Source organism: Mauremys reevesii, linkage group 6, assembly GCF_016161935.1.
Source record: "Mauremys reevesii isolate NIE-2019 linkage group 6, ASM1616193v1, whole genome shotgun sequence".
Classification (NCBI taxonomy): Eukaryota; Metazoa; Chordata; order Testudines; family Geoemydidae; genus Mauremys; species Mauremys reevesii.
The window spans coordinates 10,968,678-10,994,143 of NC_052628.1; the positions used below are offsets into that span (position 1 = coordinate 10,968,678).

Below are 25,466 nucleotides of genomic sequence, written 5' to 3' on the forward strand. Positions count from 1 at the left end.
TCATGCGAGACCATATCAAATGCCTTACTAAAGTCTAGGTATACCACATCCACTGCTTCTCCCTTATCCACAAGACTCATTATCCTATCAAAGAAAGCCATCAGATTGGTTTGACACGATTTGTTCTTTACAAATCCATGCCGGCTATTCCCTATCACCTTACCACCTTCCAAGTGTTTGCAGATGATTTCCTTAATTACTTGCTCCATTATCTTCCCTGGCACAGAAGTTAAACTAGTAGTAGTTAAACTAGAGATTTGTAGTTTCCTGGGTTGTTTTTATTTCCCTTTTTTTACATGGGCACTATATTTGCCCTTTTCCAGTCTTCTGGAATCTCTCCCGTCTCCCATGATTTTCCAAAGATAATAGCTAGAGGCTCAGATACCTCCTCTATTAGCTCCTTGAGTATTCTAGGATGCATTTCATCAGGCCCTGTTGCATCTGTTCCACTTTGTATTTAGCTGTGACACAGAGTACTTTTCCCAGACCTGAAGAAGATCTCTGTATAGCTCAAAAGCTTGCCTCTCTCACTAACAGAAGTTGGTCCAGTACAAGATATTACCTCACCCACCTTGCCTCGCTAATATCCTGGGTCCAACATAGACATGGCTACAACACTGCATTAAAACCATTCTCATGACTTATACGCTGCCCTGCAGCAGCAAAGGAGACACACACACACCTGATTAAATAAACAGAACATGGTGAAGAATTTCAGGAGTGGCAACATTCTTTGTTTAACAGGCAGGCACCCACTGAATATGCAAACTGTCTTCAGGCATATAAGCATTTGGGTGATTTCATTATTATACAAGACTTTGCTTTCAAGTTCATATCTGTTTTGAGCGTATATCTGAAAGACCCCACCGCATTTACTGCAAGAACAAGGTTTGTCCTAGTGTCCTTTGCCAATATCCAATAGCCCTCTAGGTATGGCTCCATGTCAGTGGTGGTGTATTATATACACCTCTGCCCCGAGATAACGCAACCTGATATAACATGAATTTGGATATAACGTGGTAAAGCAGCGCTCCGGGGGGCGAGGAGGGGAGGCCGCGCACTCCGGTGGATCAAAGCAAGTTCAATATAATGCGGTTTCACCGATAATGCGGTAAGATTTTTTTGGCTCCCAAGGACAGCGTTATATCGGGGTAGAGGTTTACGGTACAGTATATACTGCCAGCTTTCACCACCTTTGTTAACACTGGGTAGTAGCTTGCTCTAGGAGTATTGCCATTAAAGCTCCATAAAGTTATCCTAGGTTAAGTTACTACTCGCTGTGAGTAAGGATGGCCCCTAATTTGAATGGTTTGTTGGGATGAAAAATATTGTGCACATGTACATTTGTTTCTATGTTGTTGTTATTCCAGACCATCTTTGATTGTGAGTAATTTGTTCTGTGGCAGAGTTCTAAGGCAAAAGCCACTTCCTAGAGCACAGGGAAAGTGACATTAGACATATACCCTGACAACAAAGCCACATGACCGGCTCTGCCCTAACATTCACACCTCTCGTTATTCTTGATAGCAATAATGCTGTAAGATTAACACCTCCTGGGAACAAGCTCTCCACCCTCACTGACCCATTTGACAATCAGGTGATTCCAAAGTTCCTCGCATAGGACTTGTCCAGACAAAGGCCAACTTGCCGGATGACAGACATGACAGATTCAAGAAAAAGACTCTCTGTGCCATAAATCAGGGGTGCAATTCATACAAATCTGTAACAAATGCATACATACAACATGCATGTAACACACACAGCCCAACTCACAGATAGGTGCGCACACAAAAGTATTTTATTACATACATGAAAAGTTATCACATAATGTGCTACATTTCTCCAACCAGCTTTATACATTGCAAACCACTCTACATAGGAAACTGACTTTACATTGCACTAAGCTCCACCCCTATGAATGATGTCATCATTTCCATGGTAACTAAATTACTACAAATGGGAAATAACAGATGGGGACTGAAAACAAATTTCAGGACAAAAAATGAACATATGTAGTGCAAGAAAAAAAAATGAAGCTGCAGGGAGCTATAAAGGTTTATTGTCAGTTGTTAGAGGAGACCTCCATAAACTCAGCCCTGGTTCTGTCAGTCAGGAGTGATGTGATCATCTCAAACCTGTGGCAATGCAAATTTTACGGCCGTTCACTCCAATTCACATTCATTCTCTCTCTTTCTCATCCACAGAGACCAACAATTATTGTGCTTTCTGTCTCAATTATTTATTTCGGTTTAAGAAAAACAGTAACCAAACAGCACAAAATAATATCTTTATGAGAGAGCACTGTGTGTGGGTCTCCTCACTACAAGCTACAGCAGCCAGGAGAACAAAATGACTCCACTTGCTGTCTCTTCACACAGGCACAAGTCCTCTCAATATAAAGGTGCAGTGGACAGAAAATGAAGGTGTCACCAGTAGAACTGGCTGAATAGCAGATTTTTTAGTTTGCTGGCCATTCCAAAAAGTAAAAATTTAAAAATAAAAATTAAAAAATCCCAATTTCAGGTTGAAAAGTGATTTTTTTTCCAGCAAATCAAAAAGTTTTTTTAAAACAACTTCATTTTGGCACAAACAGAATGTTTTGTTCGGACAGCAACAAAATGTTTCTATTTGATTCTGACTTTATTAAAATATTTTTGATAATTTTAAATAAAATTAAAGGAAATTTTCAAGCACAAATCATTTCAAACTAAAAAATCAAAACATTTCATTTTGAAAATGTCAAAACAAAATGGTTACATATTTTTCAGACTTAATTATTCATTTATTTTTTAAACCAAAACAATTTGGTGAAACTGACACACCAAATCTGCATTTTTTTACAAAATATAGTTCTGTTTTAAAATTTCACCCAACTTAAATCACAGTTACACACCATATTTAGGTATTATTTCTTTGTATACTATTATGGAGACATATAGGTAGATCTATAAAATATCCAATCACAGCTCAACAGGCAATTTAAACTTATCAACATCTGGTTACTGGTTATGACACAATCTTTGCTTGTCTTCGTTTGGAATTAGCCCATCTTTGTGGACTGCTGTCATTCAGGAAGAAAACTTGTAATTTACATAGGACAATTTGTTCTATGCCAGCTTTCTAGGGTTTGATGTAAGGCAAGTCTAATTTGGGAACAGGAGATTTGATAGAAAAAAAAATCCCTGTATTTTTAGCTTATCTCTCAGTAAAAGTTTTCTGCTGTGTTTATATTATATAATGCAGCTGAGATGCAGATCTTCTTAACACTAAAGAAAAAGAAAGTTAAAAATGTATCTTTCTTACTTCAAGTTTCTGCAGTTTAAAATATTTGTGGTGTGTATTGTATTCCAGGTATGTACATTATCAAGAGGATAAATCATCCAGTGGTTAGTGCAGTAGTCTAGACCAGGGGTAGGCAACTTATGGCACACGTGCTGAAGGCGGCACGCAAGGTGATTTTCAGTGGCACTGCCCAGGTCCTGGCCACTGGTCTGGGGGTTTCTGCATTTTAATTTAATTTTAAAGGAAGCTTCTTAAACATTTTAAAAACCTTATTTACTTTACATACAACAATAGTTTAGTTATATATTATAGACTTATAGAAAGAGCCCTTCTAAAAACGTTAAAATGTATTACTGGCACGTGAAACCTTAAATTAGAGTGAATAAATGAAGACTCGGCACAGCACTTCTGAAAGGTTGCCGACAACTGGTCTAGACCTTGGGAAACATAGGTTCAACTCCTTTCTCTACCACAGACTCCCTATGTGGCATTGTGCAATTCACTTAGGCCCCACTCCTTTGTGCCTCACTTTCCCCATCTGAAAAATGGGGATAACAGCACTTCCCTGTCTCTCGGGGGTATTGCAAGAACAAATACATGAAAAATGTGTGAGGCCATCAGATACTTTGGTGCTGGGGACCATGTAAGTTCTTTAGATAGATTCATTCCGAAACTCCTGTCCCTGGACAAATACTTTTTCCCATTGATGCTGTTTGATTTACGTTTTTTTTTTCACTCAGCTTAGACAATGAAACTAGACGGTCAGTTTCACTTCCTGGTGCTCATTTATTAGCACAGTGTTGTAGCGCTTGATCTATAAACTCTGTATGGAGTAATGTCTTAAATTTTAAACAAAAATCCTTTGGGGGAGAGGGGGTTGTTAGTGTTTAAATTACATGAAAACAACTCTTTTGTTGGTAGGTTTTGAATAACCCTCTTTGTCTTTTTTTCAAAACTGAAATGTTGAGCCTAACTTCATGACAGCAACTCTTTAAGGCTTTAATCCTCTTTATAGGCCAGTTACTAGAGGATTATGTGGATGGAGACATGTGGTCTGCAACCTATCCAGTTGGGGGCAGCGGATCATATACATTAAGCCACAGTGCACTACAGGAGAAAAATTACAGGTGTGGAGGAGACGGGGGAAAGATGGGGTGAGAAAGGAGGAGAGAGGTACGTTATACTAACTCAGAGAGATCTAGGCACATTCAAAAGCAGTATTAGACATGGCTAGCTAATGTGAAATACTAAAGATGCTGACTGCGCACCCTTTTTATCCAAAGATCTTGTGGGGATACATTTGGGTTTAATTAGGGTTTCGGGGGAAGCCAACTGGAAGGCACTGAACAGACTATCTTTTGAGTTCTGAAAGCCAGAGTGCCGATAAAGAAGCTTTGTCTGCCCAGCCTCAGACAAGAGAGTCGCTGGTCAAAAAGCCGCACTCCAGATCTCCAACCCCAGAGTTTAGTGAACAAATCACAGTCCGCTATGCTGGCCAAACAGCATTCTCATTCCCAGGGCAGGAGCCTGTTTAGCTCTGGCGGAAGTTTGGTGCAACTGATACTGACTTCAATAGCTGTTGCGCCTTCATATGCCAGGGCTGAATTTGACGAGGGATGCATAACCAGCCTATGGTTAACAGACAGCTGAGGTTATGCAGCATTTGTTAATCTTAGAGTGTACTGCATCCAGACACTGATCAGTCTAGACTGTGTTAGCCTGACATTGGGCATTCTATTGCCAAATGAAAGATGTCTCTACTACCTATTCTCGCTATATTGTACCTAGACACACCTGGAAGTCACTGTGCCTTAGAGACGCAATTGTCTTTCTCTTTCCCCCTTGCTCTGGGTTGTATTAATTTGTTCCTGGTCTCTACCAGCAGCAAATTGCTCTGCTATCATGCCAGCTCAGCTGTGCTGGCTAGTGTTTTAAAGATCTGGAACCAAGACTTTGCCAATTCCCTACCCATCCCTAGCCACCTGCTCTGGAGTGGGGACCGTGAGCAGGTGTACAAAATGGCAATGCAGAATCAGTAGAGCAGTAGATGAAGGGGGCTGATTCCTGCTATCCTCTGGGCTGCATTATTAGGGAAATATTCACAACCCAGAGCATCCTTAATCTATCCAGTCCTGTATTCAACATCTATCTGCCTGCTTGAGTGCCTCTCTAATATCAAACTATAGGGACTAGGAGTAATTCTCACCCCTGTATTCTGTAGCTATACCACCTTGTCAACAGTTGTAAATTAACCAGCACTGGGCCTGCTCAGTTCCTGGATGGCAAACACAGATGTTCCAGGAGATGATGGTGACAATTCAGTAGGCGGCACTCTTCTCTTTGAATCAATACTCATCCAATGTCCCTGCATAGTTGTCCAGGGTGCTGCTAATGATGCCATTTCTCAGATGAGACTTAAAACAGGAGATGGTGGAGTAATAAAGTGCTTCTTGGATAATTATTGAGTAGGCATCTCTGTAAAATGTGTGAGAGATCATATTAGTAGTTGTTCATGAGTGTTTGGGCTACTACGAATCTATTCATGAAAATCCAAAAGGTTCACACATTTTAGCAATGGTTAGTCACATGGGAATTCATCCTGAGGTGTACTGTTCACTACTTGGCATGATTATATTCTGAAACTTTCACTCATCTACTCTAGAGAGGTGAATATTTATTATTAATTACTATAAATTGGCTAGCATACAGAATAATTGTTGGGAAATAAATGGTTGTGGTGACCTTGGTTAAAGGTAAAGAAAGAGTCAAATTATTCAGTGCAAATAATATTCATTGCCAAATTTATCATTTTCTATGTTACGGTTTTGTAATATTGCACAGTGGTGTAGTATACGAGCACCATTTCTTCCTTTGGTAAATCGTTCATGAGCCAAACCTGAAAATTGGTGTTCCAAAGTAGTTTTCCCAAGTAATTTATGTAACCAAACTTCAGTCTCTGGTTTGCCAGTCCCTCGGCCCTGCGCCACTTCCAGCAGCTCCCTTTGGCCCAGAGCAGCGATCCGCGGCCGTGAGCGCTGCGATCGGCCAGACCTGCGTATGGGGCAGGTAAACACACTGGCCTGGCCCGCCAAGGGCTTTCCCTACACAAGCGGTGACCCCTGTTTGAGAAACCCTGCTGTAGGCTATATCTACAAGATGGGAAACTCTTCCAGAACTTTACTTCTCTGATAATTAGACACCTTCTTCTAATATCGAGCCTAAACTTATTCATAAGAACACAAGAACGGCCACACGGGTCAGACAAATGGATCAGCTAGCCCAGTAACCTTTTGACAGTGGCGAATATCAGATGCTTCAGAGGGAAAAAAAAGAACAGCCAATCATCAAATGATCCATCCCCTGTTATCCACTCCCAGCTTCTAGCAATCAGAGGCCAGGGAAACTCAGAGAATGGGGTTTGCATCCCTGACCATCTTGGCTAATAGCCATTGATGGACCTATCCTCCAGGAACTTATCTAGTTCTTTTTTTGTACACCGTTATAGTTTTGGCCTTCAAAACATCCACTGGCATCCTGTAGCTGTTACCACTCATGAAAGACATCTTGGAGTCATTGTAGTCATTGTAGTTCTCAGAAAACATCCACTCAGTGTGCAGCGACAGTCAAAAAAGCAAACAGAACGTTGGGAATCATTAAGAAAGGGATAGATAAGACAGAAAATATCACATTGCCTCTATATAAATCCACAGTACACCCACAACTTGAATACGGCGTGCAGATGTGGTTGCCCCATCGCAAAAAAGATATATTGGAAAAGGTTCAGAAAAGGGCAACAAAAAATGATTAGGGAAATGGAATGGATGCCATATGAGGACAGATTAATAAGACTGGGACTTTTCAACTTGGAAAAGAGATGACAAAGGGGGAATATGATAGAGGGCTATAAAACCATGGTGTAGAGAAAGTAAATAAGAAAGTGTTATTTACTCCTTCTCATAACACAAGAACTAGGGGTCACCAAGTGACATTAATAGGCAGCAGGTTTAAAACAAACAAAAGGAAGTATTTCACACAACACATAGTCAACCTGTGGAACTCCTTGCCAGGGGATGTTGTGAAGGTCAAGACTCTATAATAGGGTTCAAAAAAGAACTAGATAAATTCATGGAGGACAGGTCCATCAATGGCTATTAGCCAGAATGGGCAGGGATGGTGTCCATAGCCTCTGTTTGCCAGAAGCTGGGAATGGGCAACAGGGGATGGATCACTTGATGATTACCTGTTCTGTTCTTTCCCTCAGGGGCATCTGGCATTGGCCACTGTCGGAAGACAGGATACTGGGCTAGATGGACCTTTGGTATGGCCATTCTTGTGTTCCTATGGCAACAAGGTAAAGGCATAGTTATAGCCTTCATATCTAATTTATACCCATTTGTTCTTGTGCCAACATTGTTCTATAGCTTAAATAGCTCTCCTCCCTCCCTGGTGTCCCGTGTCCTGTCCTCCCCCCATGTATTTATAAAGAGAAATCTGATCCCCTCTCAGCCTTCATTTTGGTAGGCGAAACAAGCCAAGCTCTTTGAGTTTCTTTGGGTAAGATAGGCCCTCATTCCCCTGATCATCCTAGTGGCCCTTCTCTGCACCTGTTCTAGTTCTTGAGGAAGGGCCTGGGTCCTCTGCCATCAGCCTGTGACGCTAGCCGCTGCCATCACCCTGATGAAGGATTTCCTCGCCACTGAAGCACCGGTGGGTCCAACTATCTGAGCTGCCCCACCAGGGTCAGAGCGCCCTAACTCAGAAAAAAGGGGGGCCACCAGGATCGAACCACGAATTCCCTCATGGTTCCCGGAGCCCTGACCCGACTAGCCGAGGTCCAGGTGTGACAGGTCCCAGCACCTCGACCAGTTCCCTGAGGGACCAATCGGAGTCCTCCCCGGGGACCAGTGGGAACACTGCCCCGGCCTGGACGCTTGGACCTTGGACCCTGTTTTTCCTGCAGGAAATATGGTCATTTACAGCAGGACTGCACTGAGATGGATTGCAGCTTCAGCCACGTTTGCACGGGAGAAGCCCGTGCCCGACGCCCACAGGCCACCAAGATCACGGTGCCAGTGGTTGTCGGGGATTACCCAGCCTTGGCCTTGATTGATTCAGGCTGTGGCCAGACGCTGATTTGCCAAAGCCTAGGCCTCCCGGCCGACCCCTGCCTGGGGACGATCTGGTTACAGTGCATGCATAGGGATGTACCCCAGAGCCCAAGTCCAGCTAACCATGGATGGGGTCAGCTGACTGGTGGTGGTTGGTCTGGCCCCTCGACTCGCGTACCCGGTGATCCTGAGATGGGACTTGCCAGAGTTCCCAGAAGTCCTCCGCTCCAACTCTGGGGAAAGCCCTATGGTCACCCCAGTACTGGAAGGAGGCCTCCCCACAAGGCCCAGGCAGAAGATGGGGAGAACCTGACCACAACGAACCAGGGTAAGAACCTGAGGATTCCCCTCTGGAAGCTAGGGGTTCACCCCTGCTTCACACCAATTTTTGCCGTGACCAAAGGGCTGACTCCACCCTCAGGCACATGCACGAGCAGCTGGCTGCTGTCGATGGCACCATCATTGATCCACAATGGGCGACACAGTGGCCACACTTTGAACTGTGGTAGGAGCGCCTCTATCAGGTGGAGCGGGACCCGCACACAGGGGAGTCCCAGACCCAACTACTCATGCCCTGATGCCACCAGCGAGCAGTAATGAAACTAGTCCAAGAGGTCCCGGCGGCCGGACACTTGGGCCAGAAGAAGACTCTGGCCCGAATACTGAAGCACTTCTTCTGGCCTGGCCTACACCAGGATGTGAGGAACTACTGTAAGTCCTGTCCGGAATGCCAGTTGGCTGCTCCCACGCAGAGCCCCAAGGCGCCTCTTACCTTAGTCGAAACCCCATTTGAGCATGTGGCCATGGACCTGGTGGTCCCCCACCCAAAAAGCATTGCCGGGTTTCGGTATGTATTGGTCATGGTAGATTTTGCTACCCATTTCCCAGAGGCAGTACCCCTCCGGAGCATCATGGCCCGCACCATCGCGGGTGAGCTCGTGAAGGTCCTCGCTCACATAGGCCTGCCCCAGGAGATTCTCACCGACCAGGGCACCAACTTTACTTCCTGGCTGTTGTGAAAGGTGTGTGAGCACCTGGGGATCAAGCAATTGCACACCTTGGTCTACCATCCACAAACCGACGGTCTGGTCGAACGGTTTAACCAGACCCTAAAGGACATGTTACGCATGTTCCCCCCAGAAGACCTCTGCTGATGGGACCAGCTACTCCCACCGCTGCTCCTGGCGATCCAGGAGGTGCCCCAGTCCTCTACAAAGTTTTCCCCCTTGGAGCTGTTATACGGTTGCCGCCCGCGGGAGCTGCTGGACCTAATGCGGGAGACATGGGAGCAAGCCTCGTTGCCAACCCAGGGCCTCTTGAAATATGTAGTGCAGCTCCAGGAACACCTCACTCAGGCCTGGGCCCTGGCTCGGGAAAATTTGAAGGCTGCCCAAGAAGTTCAGGCCTAGACCTACAACTGGGATGCATGGGCCCGCGACTTCCAGCCCGGTGATCGGGTTTTACTCCTCCTACCCTCAAGTGAGTCAAAGCCACTGGCCCGCTGGCAAGGGCCTTATGAGGTGGTCTGAAAGGTCGGGCCCGTCAAGTATGAGATCAACCAGCCCGACTGGCACAAGAAAACTCAACAGTACCACATCAACCTCCTCAAACCCTGGCGGGAGCGAGAGGGACTCTTAATTAACCCTTACCCACCGGAGCCTGAGCTGGGCCCCCACGTAACACGTATGGAGGACCCCGCAGGACCCCAGCTCGGGGAGATACTGACCAAGGAGCAACTTAAGCAGACCCAGTGCCTTCTACAGGCGTTCCCGCAAACTTTCACAGCCCAACGGGATACACAACCCTCGTCTATCATACTATTCAGACGGAGTCTAGGGTGGTGATCCGGGGGGGCGACCAGGCCCTTGCCACATCACATGTGGCAGGTCATTGAAGTAGTAGTACAGGCCATGCTGGACCTGGGAGTCATCGAACCATTGCCGAGCGAATGGCACAGCCCGGTAGTACTGGTACCTAAGCCTGATGGCATGCAACGGTTCTGCATCGACTTCCGACGCATCAATGCTATCTCAAAGTTCAATGCGTATCAGATGTCCCGGGTAGATGAACTGCTGGGCCAGTTAGCAGAGGCCTGCTTCATCACCACCCTTGATCTGAGCAAGGGATACTGGCAGATCCCCCTCGATCCTGCCTCCAAGGAAAAGATCGCCTTTGCCACCCCCACGGCCTGTATCAGTTTACTCGGATGCCCTTTGGCCTCCATGGGACCCCAGCAACGTTTCAATGACTGATGGACCGCCTCCTTCAGCACCATCAAGACTATGCAGTCGCCTACCTTGATGATGTGGTTGTTTACAGCTGCCATTGGGAGGACTACCTAGAACGGGTAGCGGCGGTCCTCAGATCCCTGCGGACAGCAGGGTTAACAGCCAATCCAATGAAATGCCGCATTAGCTGGCAAGAAACTACCTATCTGGGGTATACCATCGGGAAAGGACAAGTGAAGCCCCTCGTGGGAAAGGTTCAGGCCATCGCAACCTGCCCACCGCCCACCACGAAGCACCAGGTGTGCCAGTTCCTGGGACTTGTTGGATACTATCGGCAGTTTATTCCCCAATTTGCATCAATCGCAGCCCCCTGGACTGGGCTTTTGACCAAGGACAGCCCCCGGCGGGTAGTTTGGATTCGAGAGTGCGATGACGCATTCCAGACACTCAAAGAAAGTCTTTGGCATGAACCAGTCCTATATAGTCCTGATTTCGACCGGGAGTTCATCCTCCAGATGGAGGTAGGACTTGGGGCCGTCCTGTCCCAAGAAATGGATGGGAAAGAACGCCCTGTCTTATACATCAGCCGGAAGTTGTTTCCCCAGGAGAAGAACTAGGCGGTGGTGGAGAAGGAGGCCCTTGTGGTAAAGTGGGCTTGTGACGCCTTGCATTACTATGTCCTTGGAGTCCCGTTCACATTGATCATGGACCACGCTGCGCTCCAGTGGCTGGCCTGAATGAAGGGTAATAATATGAGAATACAGCGTTGGTACCTGGTGCTACAGCCCTATGCCTTTAGGGCAGGCAAGGACCATGGTAATGCTGACTTCCTGTCCTGCCTGGGAGGTATGGAAGAGTCTGGCCCCGATGAGCGTGGGGTGCAGTGAGGCGGTCTGGTTCTCCGCCGCCCCGGAGAGGGCTGAACCCTTCTACAGTGCCTTACAGGACAAGTGGAACCTCACCATCCAGCTGGAGCTCTCAGAGAGAGGGACTTCTAGGGAACCCCCCGGGCTGCTACACTCTGCAAGAGGTGTATAGCATGCACACAGCCTTGTGTCTGATGGGGATGGATCACCCCATTTCAGGTAGCTAGCCTCAGGTAGTCCTGGCACTCAGGTGACTGTAGGGGTTGTCCTTGTGGCTGGCGCCTGCATGCTGGTTTAAAGGGGAGAAGTTCCTTGCATCATTGCTATCATTATACACCCTGGTCCTTTGCAGGTGGGCTATAGCCTAGCTCTTACAACAAGTGGCAGGATGGGGTATCCCATACAATTCCATAAAATAAGAAAACCCTATTGTGGAGGAACCTAAGATATTTTAGACTAACCCCCCCTCCTCCGTGTTGCATATTAAATTCCATGGGCATGCACATTTCTGAGTAAAGGCGCCACCCTGCAAACCTTTACTCACCTGTTTAGTCCTCACTCATCCTAATTGTTTTCAATATGATTACTCAGGCGAGTAACAATTGACACCTGCGTGTAAGGCCTGGACCCTCAAGACTGTAGCAATCCCCTCCTCATCAGAAAGCAGTGTATGAGCAATCATAGCTCACAGGAGCATGGTACATGCATGCCATTATTTAAAATAAACCTCTGGAGCTGAAATGTGAAATCTCTCTGTCTGTGTGGTGGTGGGGCAGACAGAACCAATCTGATTTTCTCTTCTCCCCCTCTCTATTTCTTTTCTCTGGCTTTTCTCCCCTGCCCCCAACACTGCTGCTGTTGTGTCAGGTAGTGGCAGTGTTGAGTACATTAACCCAGCGCTGAGCATTACAGCTCGTGTGTGTGTGTGTTTGATCCTTCCTTTAAAACAAAACCACCACCACCAGAAAAACCTACTACTGCTGCTGCCAGTCTCCGGGAGAGAGAAAAACCAGCCCCGGCACGGAGAGAGGAAGCCATCAGCTCAGCGATCGGCTTAAACAACTCATCACCGCCCCTACCTCCTTTAAGGAAAAAAAAACCACAATGCAGCCCTCGAGAGAGCAGAACGCAGCCCCCAGCTCCTAGCCCCGGCGTGGCACCTCAGCCTGCCTCTCCAGGAGCGAGCCGGCCGGGCAGCAGGAGCAGTGCCCCTCTTTCCCCCCATTAAAAATAATCGTGCTCCCCCGCCGCTCCCTTTCCCCCTCACTCTGCTCCGGGACTAGAGCCGCGGAAGGCACCCGGAGCGCGTAGGGGGAGCCATGGAGCAAGCCGCCAGCAGCTGCAGCAGCAAGCACAGAGGCAGAGAGCTTCAGCCCTGATTAAAGTGCCGTGATCAGCAAAACCTTTCCCCACTCTCCAGCAATCCCCCTCTGCGCGCACGGGGGAAAGGGTGGGGGGGCCGTAACCAGGAGCCGCTTCGTCTCTCCCCACCGAGCAGCATCCCTTTAAAAAGCGAGGACGAGCGCGGGAGCAGCTCCATCCATTCCAGAGCCAGGATTTTATCCGGTGCATTGATTCTCCCCCCTCCCCTTCCTCCTCCTCCTCCTCCCCCCTCCTCTTGTCTTTCTCCCCCCCTCCCCCTTTCTCCTTTTCATTTTTATTTCGGATCCTGCTAAAATGAGCCGGGACTGTGAATGTGATTGACTCCGGCTTGCCAGGCGCCATTTTCCCCCCTGCTTGATCTATCCCTCTCTATTTATCTCTCTATCATCGCTCTCTCTATCTCCGTGCATTCTCCCTCTCTCCCCCCCCCTTCCCGGCCCCGATCGCTGCCCCCTCCCCCTCCGGCTCCTCTGCGTGTGCTCCCCGTATCTGACAGATGAGCACCGCCATGGCTTTGCCGCAGCACGAGCGCGAACACCTTTGGGGGCTCCGGCGAGGGATTGGAACCGGGATCTAACCCGAGAAGAGACCCCGTGGGGGATCCGAGAGACGAAGCCCCGCTCCGGTTTGGGGGGCTATGGGTTAGTACACGCGCGCCGCCGTGGAAATCTCGCTCCGGATTGCACGGGCGGGTTTGTTTGCTTTGGGCTGCATGCGAAAGTTAATGTCGGTCGCCTGCCTTCCCTCCCCCCCGGCGACTTTGCAATGGCGCGGGAAAGTCTTTATTTTTGTGCATTTCTATTCTGTGTGTATGTGATTTCCTCCCCCCCCCGCCTCCGGGGCCCCCCTTTCGGCTGGCTCGTGCTCCCGGGGTGGCTACATTTTGGAGGAGTTTGTCTCATGTATTTCATTACCCCTCCCGTGCACGCCCATCTCCCTTTCCTGGTCTGTCTGAGCCTTTCTGATGGTGGCGTGGGGTAGGTGGCAGGAGTGTGTGTGGCGGGGGAGTTGGCAGATTCCTCCCCCCTTCGTAAATTGCCGGTTAAGTGGAGCTAGAGAGTAACCTTGCTGGGGATTCCCCCCACCCCCCTTTCTTAATGTCTCTGATTTTTGTAATAGCTGTAGATGGCATGGGGTGGGTGGGTGGATTTAAATCCAACACAGTTCTCGTAAGGACTTAAAGCCCTTGTGTGTTCGTGTTCCCTTCACACCAGCCCACTGGATGGATCTGGGTTTATTTTGACATTGAAAAGGACACGCACTCCACGAAAGCGGCAATTTCCAGTAACAAACAAGTGTGTGTGTGATTTAGGGTGACCAGATGTCCCGAATTTATAGGGACAGGCCTGATTTTGGGGTCTTATTCTTATATAGGCTCCTATTGCCCCCCACCCCCTGTCCCGATTTTTCACCTTTGCTGTCTGTGTGTGTTTGTGTGTGCAGAAAGCCAGGGGGTGGGTAATTAACGCAGGATTCCCCCCTCCACACACACCTCCTGTTTGGTTCAGAAGTAAACCGCATTGTTAAGAATACAACCCGCTCCCCCGATTATTCCTCGCCACCTCCCTGAAATAAAACCAGGGCATAACTGGCGTTAAAGCTTCTAGGGGCTGGGGCATGTAAACAGCCAGATGATGGTGGGGCAGGAAAGGACGCTGGCTTGTAAAATCAGTCTGCAGGTTAGAGAAGCTATTGTCAAATCGTGGCTTGGTGAAATTCACCCCTCCCCAAGCAGCGCCCTGGTTTGAACTGGAGATCGTGGACAAGTTTCCTTGCCTGGCAGTGGGAGATGAGACTTATTGAGCCTGAAGCTGGGCTGATGCCCCTTCACGTTGTGATGATCTCTCGTGTGTGTGTGTGTGTGTGTGTGTGTGTGAGAGAGAGAGAGAGAGAGAGATGTACGTGGACGTGTGTGCGTAGCATGGCACACGCGGAACAAACAGGCCACGGCGGGACAGCCTGTTGTGTCGTCCGCAAGCGTGTGTGTGTGTGTGTGTGTATTTATGTCTAAAAAGGCAGTTGAGAGAAGGATTTCCGATTCGTTTCCGCTTCAAATAAACTGCACTGATAATCTGATGGTTGACGTCTAATGCTAAAAGGGCGATCTGCCGTAAGAAACTCTTCCCCGAAGGAGCAGCTTCTCGGCACAAGCAGTTGCGCCTTCCCCGCCCCCCACCCCCGGCAGCCCCGCCACCCCCAAAGTCCTCTGCGGCCAAACGTGGGCTCCGGGCCATGTGCATCGAAAGTCAAACTGGATTTGTGGGGGGGCGAGGTGCTCGTGGCGATGATCGCCCTGAAAAGGACCCTGCCAAGGGAACTGACACCGCTTGTCAGTTTCAGTTCCCGCAGACAGACTCCCCAACGCCCTGTATCTGCGACTTTGAGCTGCAGGCATTTGATCAGCCCCGGTGACGGAACCCACCCAGCCAGCCCAAAACTTCCCTTCCCCAGCTGGGCGGGAAGGTTTGATCCACTTTGCTGAAAATCGCGTCTCTCAAGCAGGGGCAGCAGCCCCTGTCTTCACTTCACATCTAATTGATGCTGAGGGGGTGTAAAAAAGAGGGTGGATGGGGTGTGTGTGTGTGGGGGGGGATATGGCAGGGCGGGAGATGCGCTTGCAGGAAGAGAAAATTCAGATGCTGTCTTGAAAAGACTCCAGGTCAATTTCTCTCGTGGCGGCTGTGACAGTTCAGGGCACGCTCGCCCAGACACGTTTATCTCTCTGCCCTGATGCCTCGAGGATCTATTGCGTCTGTGCCTGCGCCTGTTTTTATATGTGTCTTAAGATAGCTGCTGACCGGGCGGCTCGCTCCCAAGTCTGAGTGCTCGCAGGGGGGTGGAGATGAGGCTGTGAAACGCAGACCGGCGCAAGGGCTAGGTATGAGCGCTGGAAAAGTTCGCATAAAAAAATATCGATTCCGTGTGTGTTGCTTCTAGTTTATGCACCTCTCCCTCTGGTCTGTAAGGTTTTGCGGGCATCCGAGGCACAGTTGTTGCCGTTAGTGGTAATACTGTAATCTGAGCTGAGCACTGGGAGGAGTAGGTGGCAAACAAATGTACTAGGGGGACATACAAGGAGAAACAATATTTCTCTTTTGAATACTGAAAATGAAGGTGTTTCATTACCTGCTAGGAGTAAACAAGCCAGTAGACTGGGTCAGCTTGGGTAGCAGTGGTTCTGCAGTATCCAGGCTGCAATATGCCACTGGGTAGGCGGTGTATTGCCTTATATGTACATCTGTCACATTAAAAGTGTATTCTAGGCAAGTAAAATGTTGATCCTGCTAGTCCTCTGCTGTCAGGGGAAGTCATTTGATTCCTTTCATATTGACACGAGGATTTCAGGGGTAAAGAATTGCGGGCAAATCCAATCCAGTGTTTAATATTATGGACCCAAATGGTAACAATTGATTAAACAGCCTCTGCAGACAGAGGACTAACTTGCTGCAGTCAACAGTAATGGTGCAACTGTCCTTCTAGCACTACAAATGATGCTACAAATCTAGGGAAATGACTGTCTGTGACCTTATAGAAGAGAAAGGAAAGTTTTTATTTAAATGGAAACAAATACCCAAGTGGATCTCCTTCTGTGTAATCACATTCTGGTACCTTAGCCCTCAGTTCTGTTAATGCCCCCAGTCAGTAGCTATGTGGCAGTAGAGTGAGAAACAAGTTCTGCAAACAGTGTAGTTGTACTTTAATCTCTGCTGTGATTGGAATAGTTATGTAAAGAGAAAAAAACACCCAGGGATTGGAGATTTCTCTTCCAGCCCCTCTTTCCTTTGACTTTTTTTTTTAAACTTCTCAGACTCAAAATTTTAATTGAAACCAGAAATCTATTGAGAAGTAAGGGAGCCAAGAAAACCTCTGTTTTCTCTGCAACTAGGGCTGGGGAATAAATAATGTTTTGCTGATGTTATTTCAAGTTGCGTGAGCTCTTTGGTTCCTGCTAAAAAAACCCAGCCTAGCTTAACACATTATCATTTGAAGAGGATGAGCTATCTGAAATGTAACGAAATGGTGTGTTAGGTTTGTGCAAAGCCATAAAGTATAGTAGGTGCTGGCAAACAAACGAAATACAGGCTTTGATTAGTAATAGTTGAGCCATTTAGTTCTATTTGGTATTGATAGGGTTTCTTGGTTAAGGTTTGTTGTTTAGTATCATTTCAATTAAAACACTTAGAATGAACCCGATCCCAAATTAATCAAATTGCTATTTCCAATTAACTAAAAATAATACTGAGCATCTATTGTCCACAAATTCCTTACAATGTAAGAATATCATTTTTGCCTTCATTTATTACTTAATCCCCTTTTATAGTCTATTTCCTCCCTCCCTCTTAGCTCCTTTTCCCCTCCCCTGCCCTCTAGCCTCTCCCCTTCCCCCGCCCCTTCACACCTCTTAGGTATATATCCCAGCCTACCAACAGGGCTTTTGTTTTTCATTACAAGATTTTGGCTAATCCCAATTCCAGTGACTTTTCTGCCCTCTCAGTAGGGCTCAATTGCTCATACTTAATCTTTCCCTTCTGTTTTCTTTCCCCTTTGGACAACACCCTCCAGGACTGAAAAACTATTGCCTTGTGCTGGGAGACTTGCAATTATGCTGCAGTTTTGACTCTTGACCCAACCAATAGCAAGAGATGCTATTGTCTAATGAACCACATAACACAGTTCTGGAGTCCAAAGGATTACTGTGGTGGAACTGATATCTCTCCCAATGAATTGATGAGTGATTATCATCAGTGTACCCTCATAATCTCCCTCAGTTCCCCTTAGAATAACTACATGTCACCAGAGTTTAGCTGATCTTTGTAAGGAGAGGAATTTCAAAGACTTTTGCATCTGAGTTTGTTTTGAAGGCAAGGCAAAAAAGTTGCACAAAAGTGTGCTACAGTTTAAAATCAATGATGTGCACCAGGGTAAAATAATATTTATGGCCAGATTTTTGCAATGTGGCGTTTCTTTGTCTATACTGTATGCATGCAGAATTATGGTGCATGCAAATCCAGCAGTTAGACACACACAGGGTGGATAATGCAAATAGGTGCTCATGCAAAATCCCCACCCACACAGTTAAGGGCTGGGTGAAAACCACCTGAAAATCTAGCCTGTAGTTTTACACATTGCTCACAAGGAACCTAGGGACTGTTAGTGTATCAGCATTCTCTGTCTGGAGACATGAGTTAAAATAAATCTCAAATTGGTGTCTGGAAAAACCCATCAGTGGAATATCAGGTGTGTGTGGATTAATGCATAAAGAGAATTTTTTGGGGGCAAGTACCCACAATGCCTTGCTGCTGGCTTTCTAGTTCTAGCCTGTCACTTTTTTCTTTCCACCTTAAAATGTCAACAGGTTGTTCTTCCCCTAAAATACCATGGAGGAAATACAATTACTCTTTTAGAAAGTTGCCATCTTATTTAGAGGTGGTCCCGAGTCAGAACTCTGGAACCAGGTCTCTTAGTTTTGAGACGCTATCTGATCTGAAAGTGGATCCAGATTTTATGGGTTGGGCCCATTCCCCAGTTTTATTCAGACACATGGCCAAATTGCAGCTGTGCATTGTTAACACAACTGCGCATAAGCCAGGCTCAAAGCTCGTCTTTTCTTTTTAAGACTGAACCTTTCTCTTGACATTGCTTGAAAAGTTTGTTGTATATTCTGACCTGCTTAGAAATCTACAGGATGCTATGAAGAAGCAGAACTCCCCACCCAACATGCTGTCTGGATTCCGCAATCTCATTTAATTGGACGTGGAGAACAAAGCAACAACATTAGTTAATTTGGAGAAAAGCCTGGGAACAATCCAGCATGTCTTCCACAAGTTGCGGAAGCATGGCAAGGAGTTGGGAGAAGTGGATTCTGTTTATCATCTAGAATGTGGGGAAAAGAGACCATTTCCCCTTTTGGATTGGCGCTGGGTTTGTTTCGTATCCCAGGCCATCCAGCCAGCACAGGGGAGGATAGTGGTATAAACCACAAAAAAATAATTTGCCATTGCGGCAAGCTGTGGTAAAGTAATAGTTGGATGTTAAAACCAACCTGCTACTATTAATTTATTTGTGATTTTGTTATCTTATATCTATATCAAATGTGGAGAGAGGCCTGAACCTCTGGGCCTCAATGAATTTAACAGACTTCTGTAGAAATTAACCTGGAATCCTATTAATTTGCTAGAGAATGAAATCTTTTCTGTATACTTTTCCTATAGAATTCTATAGCAGGAATATAACAATATTCAATACCAAGGCTATAATGTTCTATTAAATTCTTCAGTGCTTTTCCATAAGGGATCAGAGAAGTTGTGAGGCTTAATTAAGTACATTTGATAAGTGCTTTGAGGTCCTCAGATGAATAAGGCTGTTTACATGCAAAGTATTATTGTGGGTACCTGTTAGTCTTAACTGGTTTCAGTTATCAACCCGTGTTTGCATATGTAACTTTCACATTTTGCATTGAACAATTTCAAGTGTTGTTTGGTTGATGGAGTTTTCTGGGGGATGGGGGGAAAGAACGGTTGAGCAAATTCCCTCCCATTGTTAGTTGCCATGTAATTGATTCAGAAAAGGTGTGGGAGTAGGGGGAAATCACCTTTGCCTTTTGAATTATTTCTAACCACACACTTTTAGACTGGGCAACAGCTGGAATTTGAACAGATAAATTAGTAGGAACGTAGTGCTTGTTGCGAACTTCTGTCTTTGCCTGGTATGAGAGAAAAAAGTTTTGAGTCACGAAAGTTATGACCGTTTGAAAATTGCATACCAAGCATGCCCAATAGAAAATGTTGTCTGTTGATATGCCCTTAGAGATGCACTTTGCAGAAGCATTCATATGGATAAGCTTGCCTAATTTAAATATTCATAACTTTTAATACTACTGCACTGATTTTCTTCCAACTGAGCATGGCTAGCAGATCTCACTGCATCCTAAAAATCAAGATAAGTTTGAAGAAAGTTGGTTTATTCTTAATCAGGACCCTGCTAATATATATATATAAAATGCTGGGCTACTAATTAATACAGACAGTCTCACTTAATACCTATGGATGTTTCAATCAGCAATCTCTGGAACTATCTTGGTCCATATACATTTAGGGCCTAATAAAATACTTATTGAGGTTAATGGGAGGCTTTCTGATGATTTAGGATTAGATTAGGCCATTCTAAGGGTACACTCTAATAACTTTGTACCATATTTGTACTTGGGTTGCAGTATCAATGGACTATAGCCTGCCTCTGACTAACTAGCACCTTGTAAGTTTTAAAGTGTGGCCTTCATGATATTTGCAGGTTCTGTTGTGCCTCAGCACATGGACAGTGTTAGTTACAGACCCGGGAATTTTTTTTAAGTAAAAAAACTCGGGAAATTATATGGAAGAAATGGCAGTGATGCAACTGAAAGTTGGCACAGCTAAGCACACAAATGTCAGAAAATCTGAATATTAAAGACAAATTGATATTATTAACTTTGCCCTTGTGCCTGAATATATGGAGCCAAATTCTGCCCCCAGCTTCATCTGTCAGACTTCACTGAAGACATTAGGATTACAGGGGAGTAACTAAGGGCACCGTTTGGTCTTTAACTATGGTAATGCTGGGCCTGACTCTGCCTTGCCTTCCTCCCCAGTGGACACAGGTGTGGAGACGCAATTCAACAGGGAAATAGAAGCTTTGAGGAGTCGTGGTGCAGCGACTAGCGGAGTCTAAGCCCACCCAACCCTTTAGGTCCGAGTTTGGGTGGCTAGTGCAAGCCACCGCTGGGTTGCAATGTCAGCCCTGCTATTTTTAGTGCACCCGGCCGAGTCATTCTCCCCACACTAGGAATCACACCCAGTTCCAATGCACCAACTCCCCTCAACTCTAATTGATGTCAATCAAAGGCCCTCTCTGCTCCAGCTCTTTAGAAGAGGATAACGAATGGAAGCAAAACTAAACTACCGCCATCTGCGTTCCGAATTAACACGTTCCTCTTGGTGTCCCAGCATATCTCAGACGCTCCTTGACACTGCAGGCTCTTCGGTGCAAGGACAGTCCTTGTATGTGTGTCGTACAGCACCAAATACTTTGGGCCTCCAAGGTATCCAGGTGCCGAACTCTTCTTGAAATCAATGGGCGCTAAGTGCTGAAGGATCTTTGAGAATCTGGGTCATTGTCAGGGCTTCAATAACAAAACCACACTGTGATAAGCTCCCCCCCAAAATCCAGCCTTTCATAGGCATGATCTGGTTTGAAATAAACAAAGTTTGGTCACATGTAGCCAAGGTGAAGGAGGGACCCTGGATTGCAGTCGTCTTCTTGTGCATCCTTGTGCCATTGCTTCGGGGTTGTGACAAGGATACCTAGCCCAGTCATTGTGCATCCCCTATCAAATGCACACTTTTTCCCCTGAAAGAGGGAGTGCTGGCCTCCCTGGCATTTGCATCAGGAAAAACAAACAAACAAACAAAACCCCACAACCCCTTCTGCCCTCCCCCTCAAAAAAACAAAAAAACAAAACAAAAAAAACCAAAACCAACCCCCCCCACAACCCCTTCTGTCCCCCCTCAACCACCTCCACAACCCCTTCTGCCCCCCCCTCAAAAGAAAAAAAAAAGTGTGGCTGCAGCTATAAATACAACCCAAACCCTCGTTAATGATTTATGCAGTGGAATCATTTTCAGCAAGTTTCTGGGTGCAGCCGGGAATGTTTGATCAGAGGGAGAGAATGAGATTAGAGCGCTACCACGTCTGGGCGAGAATCAGGCTACTGTGTCGGATGGCCGACTTCCAAGAGCCGGGTCAGACTAGGGAAGTTCGGTAAGATGGAACTGATGGAATTGTGTGGTGTTTGTTCTCCATTGTTGGCCTCTACTTCTAGATCCTTTTCCTAAATACCTGTACATTTTCCATTTGTAGTAGCTGCGAATACGTCCAGTATAGATTCCAAGGCCAGAAGAGACCACTGTGATCATCTAGGCTAAGCAGATCTCCAGAGTACCCGCCTCAGGTCAGGTTGCTGCTGTCCCCCAAATAGTTTGCTGCTGTTATTATAGAAATAGCTTGGTTCCTGTGGTGGCCCGTATTACTACAGACCGCACTGTGCTCTGCATTGGACCCTGGCTCGTGATGTCTATTGCTACAGTGCATTATACTCTGTGCAGCGGGGTCTAGGGGAGAGGTCAGTGGCCTGGGAGTCAGGAGAGCTGCGTTCTGTTCCCAGCTCTGCTGCTGACTTGCTGTGTGATCTTGGGCAAAGCATTCACCTCTTGACTGGTCTAGTGTGTAAGCCGCTTGGGGCAGGGATTATCTCACCGTGTTGGTACTGTGCCTCGCTGTGATCTCAGTCTGGCCCTCCAGTTGCGACTGTAATACAAATCAGAATATCGGGCAACACATGGTCTTCACTGGGGAGATGTGGGTCAAATTCTGCTCTTAGATGCACAGGTGTGAATCTAATGAAAGTTCATTTACCCCAGTTTTAACAGCAGCATTGGCCCACAGTGTATAAGTCGGTGTAGAATTTGCCTCTTTGTGACAGGCACTTGGGGATGGGAGAGATGTTGCTTGATGGCTTGCTGGGGGTGGTGAGGCACATCGCTCTGAGTTGGGTGGTGAGTGTGTGGGAGAAGGGAAGGATGCATTTGCAAATAATCACTAGGTTTCAGTTGTGTGCATGAAAAAATATTCATGTAATTTTAAGTGCATCCCACTTAGACACAACTAGTCTTCAACGTGCATGTGAAAATGGGGAACTCCTGCAAGCCTGTTGCTGTGCAGGCTCAGAACCCCACCTTGGGTATGGGCACCAGGGGTTGTCCTTGGATGGCATCTACCCTGACATTCACTGCTCAACACTTGTCTGTGGTTTCTGCTGTTGCAGCAGCAGCACCGTGGGCAGTATGTCTTTTGTATGGGCTTTGTGATTTATGGTGGTGTCAGTTGTTTGATCGTTCAGTTGGCCTTCCCTTCAGTGCTCCTCTGACAGGTACTTACACAGAAAGGTACCTATCTGATCGAATTATGGAGCCTCAAACCTAATTATGGAATCAAATATAATTCCATAATCTACCATTAAATCAGGGTTTCTCAAACAGGGGTCACCACTTGTGTAGGGAAAGCCCCTGGCGGGCCGGGCCGGTGTGTTTACCTGCCCCGTCCGCAGGTCCGGCTGATAGCGGCTCCCACTGGCCGCAGATCGCTGCTCCCGGGCCAATGGCAGCTGCTGGAAGTGGTGCGGGCCGAGGGACTTACTGACCACCGCTTCCAGCAACTCCCATTGGCCCGGAGCAGCCATCCGCGGCCAGTGGGAGCCGCGATCGGCCAGACCTGCGGATGGGGCAGGTAAACAAACTGCCCGGCCCGCCAGGGACTTTCCCTACAGAAGCGTCGACCCCTGTTTGAGAAACCCTGATTTAATGTCTTAATGTCTCTATGTTGAAGAAACAGATACCTATGTGTGTAGTACACATACATGCCTGTATAATTATGGATGCGCATGGGCCTTCATTTCTGTTTGTCTCTGTGTGTGTGTGTGTGTGTGTGTGTGTGTGTGTGTGTGTGTACAGCTATCTGCAGAATCACATGGTTGCAAGATACTTCTAGACAGCAGGTTACCTAGTCCATCCCCAGCCTTTCTGACATTTGGTTGCTAAACATCACTTTATGGGACGTCTTGATTCCTACTTGCTTTGCACTTTATTGAGCTCCAATATAATGATGAAAGGTTTGGAACAGAGTTAGATTTTAGATTGTAGGAGTCCAGTGAAAACGAGTGAAAGTTACATTTAATGTTTGTTGACCAGATGCTTGGCACGAGTAAACCAACAGAGCTCCACTGGCTTCCCTGTAGCTGTGCCTTATTTATATCTCCTGAGGATTTGCTCCTTCATCTGTGTTTGTTTAGATATACAAAATATTTAAAGGTGCCTCTTCAGGCATGTAGGAACCTTTGTTCTATATTAAAACAACCGACCAACCAGATTAGGTGTCAGACTTTGAAGAGTTGTACCAAAAGGACATCACCAAGACATCTACAGGCCCTTATTTATTAATTCCGTGGGTTGGTTTAGTTTGAAGGGACGTCTTCCTCCCCCTTGTTTCTGTGATGGAGGTGATAGCTCCAACACAAGTGAAGGGCAGAAGGATGTTTATTGTAGAATCCGCCGCAGAGATGGATAAGAGCCGTTATGGTGCCTTTTCCAGTGCCCTGCCAATGCTGGGTAGGTCTCTTTAGAGAGTATTGTGGCCAGAGGAGATAACTCAGGGCATGTCTACAGGTGGATAAAAGCCCTGTGGCACAGTCACAGCTGGCCCAGCTCAGATGGCTCGGGCTGCTGGGCTAAAAATTGCTGTGTAAATGTTCAGGCTTGGACTGGAGACTCCACCCTTGCAGGGTCCCAGAGCCTGGGCTCCAGCTCACGCCCAAACGTCTAGACAGCAGTTTTTCAGCCCTGGAGCCTGAGCCCCAGTCCACTGCCCCAGGCCAGTCATAGGTTTTTATCCCCGAGTAGACATACCCTTAGTGGTCTGAACAGCATGTATGAAATTCCTAGACATTTTGAAACTAGTGGAACTGGGAGAGACTTTGTTTTCCCGAAGTAGATAAACTGAGTGCCATGTCAGGCCTTGCCGACACTAGAAAGGGTCTGCTGGTATAGCTATGCTGGCAAACTGACCCTGAGTCGATGCAATGTATAGAAGATTTCCTTTGGGAGCATAGCCTGTCCCAGTTCCATGTATGAGATAAGCTATACTTGCGGAAAGGACTGTTTTGTCAGTATCCCTGCATCTACACTAGGATTTTTGCTGTGGTTGGGGTGTGATTTTTTTCCCCCCACTCCAACCGCTAGAGCTATGCCAGCAATACTTTTAAGCACAGACCAGGCCTCAGGTTTTTTTATGAGACTTTAAAACTCAAGCTCCTGCTGCCCCGTGTGGACACTGAAGGTTAATTGACACTTTTCAAGTGTCTTTGGCCAAAACTTTCCCCTGGGGTGTATGTTGTCTGGTGGCTTCTGCCTCTGAGGTAGCTGCATTAATATATGGAGATATACCTATCTCCTAGAACTGGAAGGGACCCTGAAAGGTCATTGAGTCCAGCCCCCTGCCTTCACTAGCAGGACCAAGTACTGATTTTTTGCCCCAGATCCCTAAGTGGCCCCCTCAAGGATTGAACTCTCAACCCTGCTTTTAGCAGCCCAATGCACATTTCAGGGGTGGTATATCATTGGTGAAGTAGCTTGGGATCATTTGGAATGAAAGATGATACAAGAATGTCAGATACTGTTGTATATTCCCCAGTGCTTTGTGCATTTTTAAATGGATGAAGTGGAGAAGCTTCCTGGGTTTTTGTTGTTTTATCAGTGGTTAGGGATTTCGCTGTTAAATAGCAAGTGTATCTCACATGGGGAAAGAGTGGTCCAGTGCCTATGGCACCAGAGTGGGGTCAGATTTGGGCTTTAGTTTGACTCCACTGCTGACCTCGGGCAAGACACGTCTCCTGTCCGTGCCTCAGTTTCCCCATATGTAACTAGGTTTAATTGTATTTACTTTTCTTTGAGCTATATGAATGAAAAGAGAGAAGCTTTAGTAGCTGCAGTAGTGACTTCAATTTGTGTATT

At 46.7% G+C, this 25,466-nt stretch overlaps 1 protein-coding gene across 5 annotated transcripts in view; it reads left to right on the forward strand.

The window, feature by feature from the left end:
* Window positions 1–13,250: 13,250 nt before the first annotated feature.
* The window catches only part of SETBP1 (SET binding protein 1), a 326,031-nt gene continuing 313,815 nt past the window's right edge, over window positions 13,251–25,466 (forward strand). For 3 of the 5 annotated variants that reach the window (XM_039543819.1, XM_039543821.1, XM_039543820.1), the window contains exon 1: window positions 13,253–13,508. The gene's annotated coding sequence lies outside the window, so the exon portion shown is untranslated. Of the gene's footprint in view, window positions 13,509–25,466 lie in introns of all 5 variants that reach the window. The other 2 variants (XM_039543815.1, XM_039543813.1) reach the window with 2 other exon arrangements.